At 43.4% G+C, this 12,780-nt stretch overlaps 1 long non-coding RNA gene across 2 annotated transcripts in view; it reads right to left on the bottom strand.

The window, feature by feature from the left end:
• LOC141252953 (uncharacterized) overlaps positions 1–12,780 on the bottom strand; it is a 407,465-nt gene that overhangs the window by 245,560 nt on the left and 149,125 nt on the right. Inside the window, exon 3 of one of the 2 annotated variants that reach the window (XR_012314166.1) lies at positions 2,456–3,015. The exons of the other annotated variant lie outside the window; for it this stretch is intronic. This is a non-coding gene — a long non-coding RNA (uncharacterized lncRNA). Of the gene's footprint in view, positions 1–2,455; positions 3,016–12,780 lie in introns of those variants that run through there. 2 annotated transcript variants of the gene reach the window in all.

Genomic DNA, 12,780 nt, shown 5'->3' with positions numbered 1-12,780 from the left:
CGGTCATATGATGGAGCCTCAAGATGGGAGAGTTATTCGACTTACAGCAGCCAACAATGGACAGTTGCTCGTGAAGGGAATTGTGTGGATGAGAGTGATGCTGTGCGGCCAAGACATCGGTACAAAAGGAGTGGTCCTGGTTGATCATCCCCCTAGGAGAGGAATAGACATAACCTTGGGGATGAACATATTACGAGATCTGGATCACTGTCTGTTTGCTAAGGAAGGACGGCGATACATGTCAATGTACTACAACCCACCGGCCAACCCAGAGGGTCTTTCAGCGGATGGTGAGAAGCTGTGGCTTTCAGAAAAATGTCACATCTGGCCGACCGGTAGGTCTAATCAAGGTTACCTCCCGTTCACCAGTGGTGATCGCACCGAACAGAGAACAACCTCTGATGTTGCCTGTGGGAACCTCGCAGAGGCTGAAAGGTCTGGAACTACTGATTGAGCCAATGTCTTCGACGATTCACCCCAGACGAAACCTTTGGCGGCCCAAGACCTAGCAACGGTGAAGATGGCTGTGTGCCTGTCCGTTTCATTAACATGCTGGATAGCAAAGATACTATACACGGGGGTACGTTGCTGGCAGAAGTCTATGTGCCTGATGGAGAGATACTCTGAAGAACAGGGTTTGCTCTCCGGCCCAAAATGAGCTCAGCCTGGACTTATGCTGTTGAACTGACCAGGAAGAAAGACCCGACCGCTGAGTGGAACGGCCGAATCATGATAGATTGGATTTGAGTAGATAGGAGGATCCTTGCCCAACAGAGGCTCCTAGAAGATACCCTATGGGAATTCCAGGAGACCTTCCATCATGGCAAAGATTTTGAGTGTTCCTTTACCATCGAGCATGAGATTCCAACAGGGACATGCTCTCAATTCAGGAGCATTATCAGCAGATCCCTCCGAAGATGTATCAAGAAGTAAAGAACATGGTAGCAAACATGCTGGACAACCAGGCCATACGAGAGAGCCAGAGTCCATGGGCAGCGGCAGTAGTCTTAGTACGTAAAAAGGATGGGTCCCTTTGATTCTGTGTCGATTATAGAAAATTGAATGCTCACACTGTACAGGACGCTTACCCTCTTCCCCGCATTGAGGAATCGCTTTCAGCCCTGGGTCAGGCTAAGTACTTTTATATCCTCGACTTGGCCAGAGGATGCTGGCAATTCCTGGTGGCTGAGAAAGAAAAAGTGAAGACGGCGTTCATCCTACCCATGGGTCTCTATGAATTCAATAGGAATTAAGGCCCCACCAGAGGGATCCCGGTGGATGCGTGCACACAAATAGCAGGAAGAGTTTGATGCCAAACACAGGTTCTCAGTTAGAGACATTGTTTGCTGGCAGGTCTGAGTGAACCTTAGCTGGAGACTCCCACCTGTGGTGAGCTTGTGTATAGATAGAATAACAGTATTGTAAACGTAGAGTGTTGTTAAGTTTGTGAACTTTTACGCTGCAACCACTGCAGGGGCCGCCTCATGCACCCATCTGATTACATCATTGCTCTGGGTAACATTCGGTTACTGCATTAGGCGGAACCACTGGTTAGGCAAATTATAGTTCATCTTGTAGTACATCCTGGTCCTGTCAGTTATGCAGCACAGGGGTCCTAGCTGTCTTGAGCTAGGTGTGTGTGAAGTTTATTTGTGTTCCTTTTTTGCATTGCCAGGGCAACCCAGTTCATGTTCTTAGTAAAAAGGTGTTCCCCAATAAATTGTCTGCTAGTATCCTTTGTCCTTGATCCACTGTATTCTGAGAGGGACCTCCCCGATACACGATCTACAACAGCTCCATCCAAAAGCTCTTATTCACAGAATGATGGAGCAGCACACCAGCACCACCACGTATACCTCACAGTACCATGTTCTTCCTGTAAAGAAAGCATTATGACGACAGCATAACCTGTTTACACTATGCAGACTCTCAATTACATTTTAACCCCTTAATGCTGAAGCCTGTCGTCACCTTCCTGACCAGGCCATTCTTTTAAGTCTGACATATGTTACTTTATGTGATACTAACTCTGGAATTAGAGATGAGCGGATTGACTCATGAGACTCCGGTCCAGCATCCAGGTCAGTGATACTTGTCAGCTAGACGAGAAGTCCCCGAATCTCTCAACTTCCGCCATCCCTGGCAGGGCTTTTGATTAGTAAGGGCTGGCGTAACTTTGCACAAATTAGTTCATGCAAGTCCTAACAAATCAAATGCCACGCCAGGGATGCAAAAAGGTAATTTTGTAAAAGTAAAAGTTTAGCAACAATTTTTAATTTTTCCAACAAAATTTACAAAATCTATTTTATTAGGGACCACTTCACATTTGAAGTGACTCTTATGGGACTATATAGCCAAAAAGCGCCCAGAAGCGATCCAATTTTAAAAGCTTCACCCTTCAAGGTATTCAAAACCATGTTTTCGAAGTTTGTTAACACTTTTGGTGCTTCACAGGAATTAGATGTCCCTTTGAGGGTTGTACACTTCAGAAAATTTGTTGCTGATGTGATCTATGACCGGTCTAACTTTGTATAGTTTGTCAAAGTTGGGGTCATCTCGGGGTGGACACATTGCATTATTATCATAATGCAAAAACAAGAGCATGGCCTCAAAACATCACTGGGTTATAGCCATGTGGAAAATTGGAGAGTTATAGAAAATATCCACACTCCAATATTGTCAAAATTCTAGCTTCTTTAACACAAAGCCCCAAAACATCATAATTTTTATAGCATCTTCAGGATTCCAATTAGTGAATGATGAAGTCAGTGCAGTTTTGGTCAAGAAATTGTTCTGCATATATATATTTCTGGTCCTCCTTGAGTTTTACGAAATAGAAGGAGAATATCTGTGAGGCTTGTAGAATCAAATTGGATTCTTGATTGGATGACAAAATCAGGAATCTGAGGCTCATAATGTTGCCTAGGTGAGGTCCACTGGAGGTCACTAACTGTGGGCGTTTCAACATCTGCAGTCCTGGGTCATCTAGGTGGGGGTTTATTCTCACTAGAGGAGCTAGAAAACAAGGAAAAATTGAGGCAAGAAATACAACTACAGTAATAAATATTATAATTACTACAGTAAATTTCTGTAACCACACAATAAAACATACTGTGAAAATATCAGTAAAAAAAAAATTCAACACCTGCAACTAGCTGATGGTAATCGTAAAACTATATGTTAGAGAAAAAAATTATAGTAAAATAATTGCTACAGTAATTCTCCAGTAAATTTCTGAAACTACACTAAATAGAATGTACTAAATGGACATAAATAAAAAAAATTTACTGGATTCCGGCAACTAAGTGATGCTAACTGTAATTCTAAGGATTAGTAGAAATAACCTGTAAAACATACTTAATAGACGTCAGGAACAAAAATATTACTGAACACCTGCAACTAACTGATGGTAATTAGAGATAAATGAACCAGAACTGCAAAGTTCGTGATTCGTACCGGGCACCTAGTGTCCGGTGCTGAACTCCGAACTTCGATTGTGGACTTCTCTAGGAAGCCCATTATAGGCTATGTGCCCACAATGCAGAAATGCTCAGGATTTTTTCCTGAGCGTTTCTGCATCTCCCTGGCAGAAAAAAATGCATGCGGATTGTACATGCGGATTGTACATGCGTTTTCCTGCCAGGGACATGTGGAAATGGAGCGTTATTCACTGACATTTCCGCATGCGGATTGACAAGCGCTTTCCAAGCGATTAGCATCACTTGGAAAGTGCTTGTGACAACTAGGTCACACTATATAAATCCATGCAAATGGCATGGATTTATATAGTGTGACCCAAGAGAGTGGTTAAAAATAACAAAATAAATGTAAACTTACCTTCCGATGGCCCCCGGTGTCCTGCTTTACACTCCGTTCTCCCTTGCCGACGGTCAGGGTACCTCTGGCTAGCACATGGAGGGCTGTGCGGCCCTATAAACAAATGGCTCCCCACACCATTACTGACCCACTGCCAAACCGGTCATGTCGGTCGATGCTGCAGGCGGCAGAATGTTCTCCACGGCATCTCCAGACTCTGTCTCATCTGTCACCTGTGCTCAGTGTGAACCTGCTCTCATCCGTGAAGAGCACAGGGCTCCAATGTCAAATCTGCCAATCTTGGTGTTCTCTGACAAATGCTAATCGCCCTGCACGGTGCTGGGCTGTAAGCACAACACCCACTTGTGGACATCAGGCCCTCATACCACCCTCGTGGAGTCTGTTTCTCATAGTTTAAGCAGACACATGGATGTTAGTGGCCTGCTAGAGGTCAATTTTCAGAGCTTTGGCACTGATTCTCCTGTTCATCTTTGCACAAAAGAGGAGGTAGAGGTCCTGCTACTGGTATGTTGCCCTCCTACAGCCCCCCCCCACATCTACTGGTGTACTGGCCTGTCTCCTGGTATCTGCTCCATGCTCTGGACACTGTGCTGACAGATACAGCTACAATTCTTGGCACAGCTCGCATTGATGTGCCATCCTGGATGAGCTGCACTACCTGAGTAACTTTTGTGGGTTGTACTGTAGACACTGCCTCTGCTACTGTACCTCCTAGTGGTGAGGGCAATGACAAAATGCTAAATTGACCAAACCCACAGCCAAAAAAGATAAGAACAGAGAAATGGTCTGTGGTCACCACCTGCAGAACCACTCTTTTATAGGGGTTGTCTTGTTAATTGCCTATCATTTCTATCGCTTGTCTGTTCCATTTGCACAACAGCAGGAGAAACTGATTCACAAAAAGTGTTGTTTCATAACTGGACAGGTTGATTTCACAGAAGTGTGATTGACTTGAAGTTACATTGCGTTGTTTAAGTGTTCACTTTATTTTTTTGAGCAGTTTATATGTATATATAACTATATATATATATATATATATATATATATATATATATATATATATAGTACAGACCAAAAGTTTGGACACACCTTCTCATTTAAAGATTTTTCTGTATTTTCATGACTATGAAAATTGTACATTCACACTGAAGGCATCAAAACTATGAATTAACACATGTGGAATTATATACTTAACAAAAAAAGTGTGAAACAACTGAGAATATGTCTTATATTCTAGGTTCTTCAAAGTAGCCACCTTTTGCTTTGATGACTGCTTTGCACACTCTTGGCATTCTCTTAATGAGCTTCAAGAGGAAATGGTCTTCCAACAATCTTGAACGAGTTCCTAGAGATGCTTAGCACTTGTTGGCCCTTTTGCCTTCACTCTGCGGTCTAGCTCACCCCAAACCATCTCGATTGAGTTCAGGTCTGGAGACTGTGGAGGCCAGGTCATCTGGCGTAGCACCCCATCCCTCTCCTTGGTCAAATAGCCCTTACACAGCCTGGAGGTGTGTTTGGGGTCATTGTCCTGTTGAAAAATAAATGATGGTCCAACTAAACGCAAACCGGATGGAATAGCATGCCACTGCAAGATGCTGTGGTAGCCATGCTGGTTCAGTATGCCTTCAATTTTGAATAAATCCCCAACAGTGTCACCAGCAAAGCACCCCTACACCATCACACCTCCTCCTCCATGCTTCACGATGGGAACCAGGCATGTAGAGTCCATCCGTTCACCTTTTCTGCGTCGCACAAAGACACGGTGGTTGGAACCAAAAATCTCAAATTGGGACTCATCAGACCAAAGCACAGATTTCCACTGGTCTAATGTCCATTCCTTGTGTTCTTTAGCCCAAACAAGTCTCTTCTGCTTGTTGCCTGTCCTTAGCAGTGGTTTCCTAGCAGCTATTTTACCATGAAGGCTTGCTGCACACAGTCTCCTCTTAACAGTTGTTGAAGAGATGTGTCTGCTGCTAGAACTCTGTGTAGCATTGACCTGGTCTCTAATCTGAGCTGCTGTTAACCTGCGATTTCTAAGGCTGGTGACTCGGATAAACTTATCCTCAGAAGCAGAGGTGACTCTTGGTCTTCCTTTCCTGGGGCGGTCCTCATGTGAGCCAGTTTCTTTGTAGCGCTTGATGGTTTTTGCCACTGCACTTGGGGACACTTTCAAAGTTTTCCCAATTTTTTGCCCTGACTGACCTTCATTTTTTAAAGTAATGATGGCCACTCGTTTTTCTTTACTTAGCTGCTTTTTTCTTTCCATAATACAAATTCTAACAGTCTATTCAGTAGGACTATCAGCTGTGTATCCACCAGACTTCTGCAAAATACAACTGATGGTCCCAATCCCATTTATAAGGCATGAAATCCCACTTATTAAACCTGATAGGGCACACCTGTGAAGTGAAAACCATTTCCGGTGACTACCTCTTGAAGCTCATCAAGAGAATGCCAAGAGTTTGCAAAGCAGTCATCAAAGCAAAAGGTGGCTACTTTGAAGAACCTAGAATATAAGACATATTTTCAGTTGTTTCACACTTTTTTGTTAAGTATATAATTCCACGTGTGTTAATTCATAGTTTTGATGCCTTCAGTGTGAATGTACAATTTTCATAGTCATGAAAATACAGAAAATTCTTTAAATGAGACGGTGTGTCCAAACTTTTGGTCTGTACTGTATATATATATATATATATATATATATATATATATATAAGATTTTCCATCTCCAAAGTTCAAGTCCCCATTGATTTCTCTGAGGTTCGGGTTCAGGTTCAAGTTCGGGTACAGTTTTGATACCCGAACTGAACTTTGGACTAAATTTTGGTCGAAACCGACAAACCCGAACTTTCACGGGTCCGGTCATCCCTAATGATAATCGTAATACTATATACAGTTGTGGACGAAAGTGTTGGCACCCTTAAAATTGTTTCACAAAATGAAGTATTTCTCCCAGAAAATTATTGAAATTACACGTCTTTTGTTATGCACATATTTATTTCCTTTATGTGTATTGGAACAACTCAAAAAACAGCGACAAAAGGCAAATTGGACATAATCTCACACAAAAACCCCAAAATAAGCCAGGCAAAATTGTTGGCACTCTCAGCTTGATATTTGGTTGCACACCCTTTGGAATAAATAATTGCAATCAGTCACTTCCTATAACCATCAACAAGCTTCTTACACCTCTCAACTCGAATTTTGGACCACTCTTCTTTTGCAAACTGATCCAGGTCTATCATATTTAAAAAGGGCCTTCTCCCAACAGCAATTTTAAAATCTCTCCAGAGGTGTTCAATGGGATTTAGATCCGTACTCATTGCTGGCTACTTCAAAACTCTCCAGCACTTTGTTTCCATCCATTTCTAGGTGCTTCTTGAAGTATGTTTGGGGCCATTGTCCTGTTGGAAGACCCATGACCTAGGATACAAACCCAGATTTTTTATACTGGGCACTACATTGCGACCCAAAATCCTTAGGTAATCTTCACATATCATGATGTCTTGCACACAGTTAAGGCACACAGTGCCAGAGGCAGCATAACAACCCCAAAACATCTTTCAACCTCCACCATATTTGACTGTTGGTACTGTGTTCTTTTCTTTGTATACCTCATTCTGTTTTTTGGTAAACAGTAGAATCATGTGCTTTACCAAAGCGCTCTATATTGGTCTCATCTGTCCACAAGATGCTTTCCCAGAAGTATTTTTCCTTACTCACGTACATTTTGGAAAACTGCAGTCTAGCTTTTTTATGTCTCTGTGAAAATAGTGGGATCCTCCTCGGTCTCCTGCCATAGCGTTTCATTTCAATCACATGTCAATGGATAGATCACTCTGACACTGATGCACCCTGAGTTTGCATGACAGCTTGAATTTCTTTGGAACTTGATTGAGGCTGCTTACAAACCATCCGGACTATCCTGCGTTGCAACCTTTCATCAATTTTTTTCTGCCGTTCACATCCAGAGAGGTTAGCTACAGTGCCATGGTTTGTAAACTTCTTGATTATGTTCCAAACTGTGGACAAAGGAACATCAAGATCTCTAGAGATGAACTTATGACCTTGAGATCATTTATATTGCTCAACAATTTTGGTTCTCAGTTTTCTTTTCCTCTTTCTGTTCTCCATGCTTAGTGTGGCACACACAGACAGACAATGCTAAGATTGAGTCAACTTCTCCCCTTTTTATTTGCTTTCAGGTGTGATTTTCATATTACTCCCCACCTGTTACTTGTCACAGGTGAGTTTGAACGAGCATCACATTCTTGAAACAAAGTTGTTTACCCACAATTTTGGAAAGGTGCCAATAATTTTGTATGGCCCATTTTGCGGGTTTTTCTGTGAAATTATTTCCATTTTTCTTTTTTTTCCTCAGTTTTTTGTGTTGTTCCAATACACACAAAGGAAATAAACATGTATAACAATACATGTGTAATTGCAATAATTTTCTGGGAAATATACTTCATTTTCTGGAACAATGTCAAGGATGCCAACACTTTCGTCCATGACTGTACAAGACAAAAAAATTGTAGTAAAATAATTACTACAGTAATCCGTGTGCTGTTAATGGAAAATATAACATTCACCCTCCTTACACTTAGTACTAGAAAAGCCTCCTAGCACCCGAGCCTTACAGTAAAGTCATGAGCAACACAGTGTCTCTGTATAGCTTGGGGAATAAGCCATAAATCTTAAATCCTAACACTGTCCCCGTCTTTTGTTCAAAAACAGCATCATAGAGTATATTACTGAAATCAATGATCAGAGCATTCTGTCATCACAGGATCATTTGAGCAAAAGTAGCTGCACCTTGTGTTCTGAGCTCTACGTGGATGTTCAGGCTCATTGGCTCCCATTACAAGGGATATTCAGCTGAAGTGTGCTGAACGACTATGTTCTTTAAGACACCTTTGTACAATCACAGAGACTAATACCATCAGTTGCAGCAATATAGAGTCTCACGGCCATTTAGGAAAGCAATATAAGTAAAGGTAACTGTGCTATAAATCTCTATAAAATCTGAGTGGCCAATAACACTTTATTACCACTCTTCACATCTGAAACTGGCATCAAGCTGGCAGATTATAGAGCCTTCTACACTAAACATTGCTTTTTATGCATAGACATTAGTTTAGCTTTGTAAAATGTACTTATTTGCTCTTTTCACATATAGGGGGATGAAATTGAAGCATAAATCACCTAACATACTAGCTACAACTTTACACAGATTATCTGTAAGGCCTCATACTCAATGATATGGTCAAAATAGTCATAAATCATTAAAAAAAATATAAGGACTGCAAATAAGTGAAAAAGGTGGCACTCACCTGGCTATGAAAATGACTTCTCTTAATTTTCATCTAACAAGATCACAGAAAAGTAAGTAGACAGGAGTCAGCAGCCGTTTTGCGCTAACAATGTGCTTTTTCTGGCCTGTATCATAGCACAGAGGCCAGAGAAAGCACATCATTTGTGCAAAGCAGACATTTCCTCATGTTCACCTGTTACTTACCAGGAGAATGCCATCTTTTTCATTTCTTTGGATATAAATTACATATGAACTGTGTGGAATGCAGGACATGAGAATTGTGAACATACCTGTGCTGTCATTTGTGTAGATTAAAGGTGACTTGTATACTAGAATGTGTCTTCAATGATAATACACAAAAATAAGGACTACTAAATTCATCTGGTCATAAATTGGGCTAAGCGAATACACGCAACTATGAAATCACAAGCCAATCACACCATTCGGAGCACGGCCCTTCAACTGTGGCATGGCCTTCTGAATTATCCTCATAACAATTGACATTTCGGATACCATTACAAGTTCCTATTTCTTGAGATGACCTATTAGGACAAACAAAACATATTCGCAGTAAGTGGAATTGATATCAGTACTGTATTTAAGCACCCACTTGTGCAAATAGGATATTGCAGTGTTTAAAGGGAACTTGTCACGTCCTCTTTTGCTATTAAACTGCCCCCAGTGTCTTGTTAGAGATCCACATTTTATCACTAACATGTTTATCTCAAGCAAAACGTCCCAGTATTTATCGCAAAAATCACTTTTTATACTTTGATGATTGCCCCACATACCTTCTGTTTCAGTCATAGGCGTTGGGATCTCTAGCTTTTTAGTCATGTTCAGTCAAATGTCTTTTCAAATTCTCCATGCCCATCACATTATAATTCCTTCCCTTCACTGATACCTAGGTGGAGGGGCTGGGAATCACAGACAGGAAGGAGAATACCCAGTGTACAGTCCAGCCCCTGTGCACCAAAATTAAATTAGCAGAAAACTTCAAACATTAATTAAAGGAGAAACACAAAGCGGATTTCTTCATGAAAGGTACTAATGTAATCTCTATTACAGCGTCATTACAGCCATGACTTTACTTTACATTCCAAAATCCTGCTTACAGGTTCTTTTTAACATCATTTACACTGTGGAAGAAGGTTCTCTACTAAGTGTTCAATTAGAGCTGTATGACAAATGGACGCCGGAGTGCAGAAAATATTGATTTATCTATTAATTGGTCACAAATTATGTCTACTAGAGCTACACTATAGGCAAAATATAAATTTGCTTTTCCTCTAATTTCTTAAGAAATTACAAAAAAATTGTTACGCCCACAGGTGGCGCACGTGGTTTGTGGACCCACTGTGCCACAAGGCCTGCCTAGGAAGCGGCATAGCTAAGCAGCTACCTGGTGTTCACTGGAGCTTCTGATGGTGGAGACAGGCTGGGCTGTAGGTAGCTTCCAGGTACCACTCCTAGGCAGTCCCAGGTACTGCAGCAGTTCAAGTTCGCTGACACTGACTACGTTCAGACTGGACTGATTCCGGATGCACGGAATAATCAGAGGTACACATACAGACACATGGGTTTTCAGATACTGGTACTGGCACCGGCCGCACAGGGACCGGGGTACAAGATTTAGGCACTGGCCACACTAGGGACTGCGAGTTCAGAACTGGCTGCACAAGGACCAGGAGTTCAGGTTCAGGAATGGCTACGCAAGGACCAAGGGTTCGGGTTACAGGTCACTGGCCACGCAAGGACCAGGGGACCCAACAACTCACTAATAGGAGAAACTAAACACTAATGAATGCTGTTGATTCGGCAGCTCCCTATAGTGGAGGGAGCATTATATACAAGATGTCCCCCAGGAATTGGCTGGGAGCCATTTTGCAGGTGTACTCAGTCACTAAATGCCTCCCAGCTATTGGCTGGGGGCATTTTACTATATGTGTGCTGCCCCTTTAGAACGGGGGAGCACTCTAAAGGCTGAGGAACAGGTGGTCTCTGGGAGGACAGAGCCAGACGTGACTGTTTGCTCACACAGGTCACTTGTCTGGTCTGCCCCTGGAAGTTGGGAAGGAAAGTTATCGCAGAGAATTCTGCATTCGGCTTGTCGAAGACCTTTCAGAAGGCAACCAGGAAGGCCTGCAGGTCCGAGATCACAGGGTCCCTTCTTTCTCACAAGGGGTTGAGCAATGCTAGGGCCTCTCCTTCAAGGTGGGAGATTAAGAATCCCACTTTAACCCGATCAGATGGTAACTGATGGACTAATAATTCATAGTGATGCATGTGACTCGCCCCCTGGGCCGTGGGGCACTCGGATCCGGGCAATAGGGAGACGATGGGGGTAGTAGTGGCGACCCGGTTTCATGGCTCAGGGTGGTCAGGCCAATGGTAGTCTGCTACGTTCTGCTGATAATGTCCGACTACGCCACCCGTGGATTGCGGTTATTAGGAACCACCGCTGCATGCAGACCGCTGGGGCTGATGAGGTGTGCAGCTAGGGTAGTGTGACTCCCCACGGGAAGAGTGCGGCCCCAGGGCAGTATAATGGATGGTGGGAGTGATGGTGGTGAGAGTCCCAGTACCGGTAGTGCTGGAGGCGCGAAGGAGCACACAGACAATAGGTTGCAGTCCAGGGTCTTTACTGAAACAGGTAAACTGACCCATAAACAGTCCCAGCTAGGAGGGGACCTGGATGTCTGAGAGCAACGGGGAAATTGGCCCTGGTCAGGGTGAGGGTGTAGGCCTACCGTGCTTTCTGCGCTCCTTCTGGCTGTCTCCTTGTTATAGGGTAACAGCCCACGTTTCCAAGCTTTCCGTGTATTCTCGCCTGTATGGCCTGCGACGTGGGTTCCTTTCTGCTCCCAGCCTTGTACGGCTTTACTGGTCCCTTCGGTTGTGGCAGGGCCTCCAGGCTTCTTAGGCCAAGGAATTTACAGTCCCTTGCGGACTGGTTATCTGCTGGAGGATGTAGAATCCTCCCAGCCTCAGACACCAAAGTCTGGTAAAGTCAGTCTCTTATCTGCCAAGACAGGCTCTCTTCGCCTCTTGTCTCTGGCTTGTGGCTCTCCTCCTGCCACACTTCCTCTTAGGTGCAGTGCAACTGTCTGTCCCTGCTCTGCTCTGGGACAAGTCTCAGTGCTGAGACAGGCCATCAAGTTCTCCCTAACCCTGTCCCCAGTACCAGCTTTTATAGGGGCAGCCTGCTCCCCCTACTGGCCTGAGACAGGAGGCATTGCATGCTAATGTTCCCCTGACTAGAGAACCTCCCCCTTGCTCTCAGACACAGCTTTAATTACACTTGTGGCATCCAGGCCAGGGTGACACATTCCCCCCTAGTGAAATTTAGTACTCCGGGACTAAACAATAAACAAAGACAATATGCATAACCATAAAACATTAATAGACAGACGACGCACAAATTGAGTTCTTAAGGTCACAGTGTGGTCTGTGACCGGGTGTCCATATCACCAACACAACGGGGAGCCTTAACCAGGTGGGGGTCTGTCCTACCCCAAGTCCTTCACAGTCTTAGTTCATTCCTGGGTTAGGCTCCGAATGCAGTCCATACAAGGTCCTGATTATAAAAAGTCCATAACCTGTGATTCCGTACGGTAACTGCAAGA

Source organism: Phyllobates terribilis, unplaced genomic scaffold (assembly GCF_046119375.1).
Source record: "Phyllobates terribilis strain yellow unplaced genomic scaffold, ASM4611937v1 Scaffold_2__4_contigs__length_985480577, whole genome shotgun sequence".
NCBI classification, from domain to species: Eukaryota; Metazoa; Chordata; class Amphibia; order Anura; family Dendrobatidae; genus Phyllobates; species Phyllobates terribilis.
Note: the sequence above shows the minus strand (reverse complement) of the source record. Positions and strands in the feature narration are given on the sequence as shown.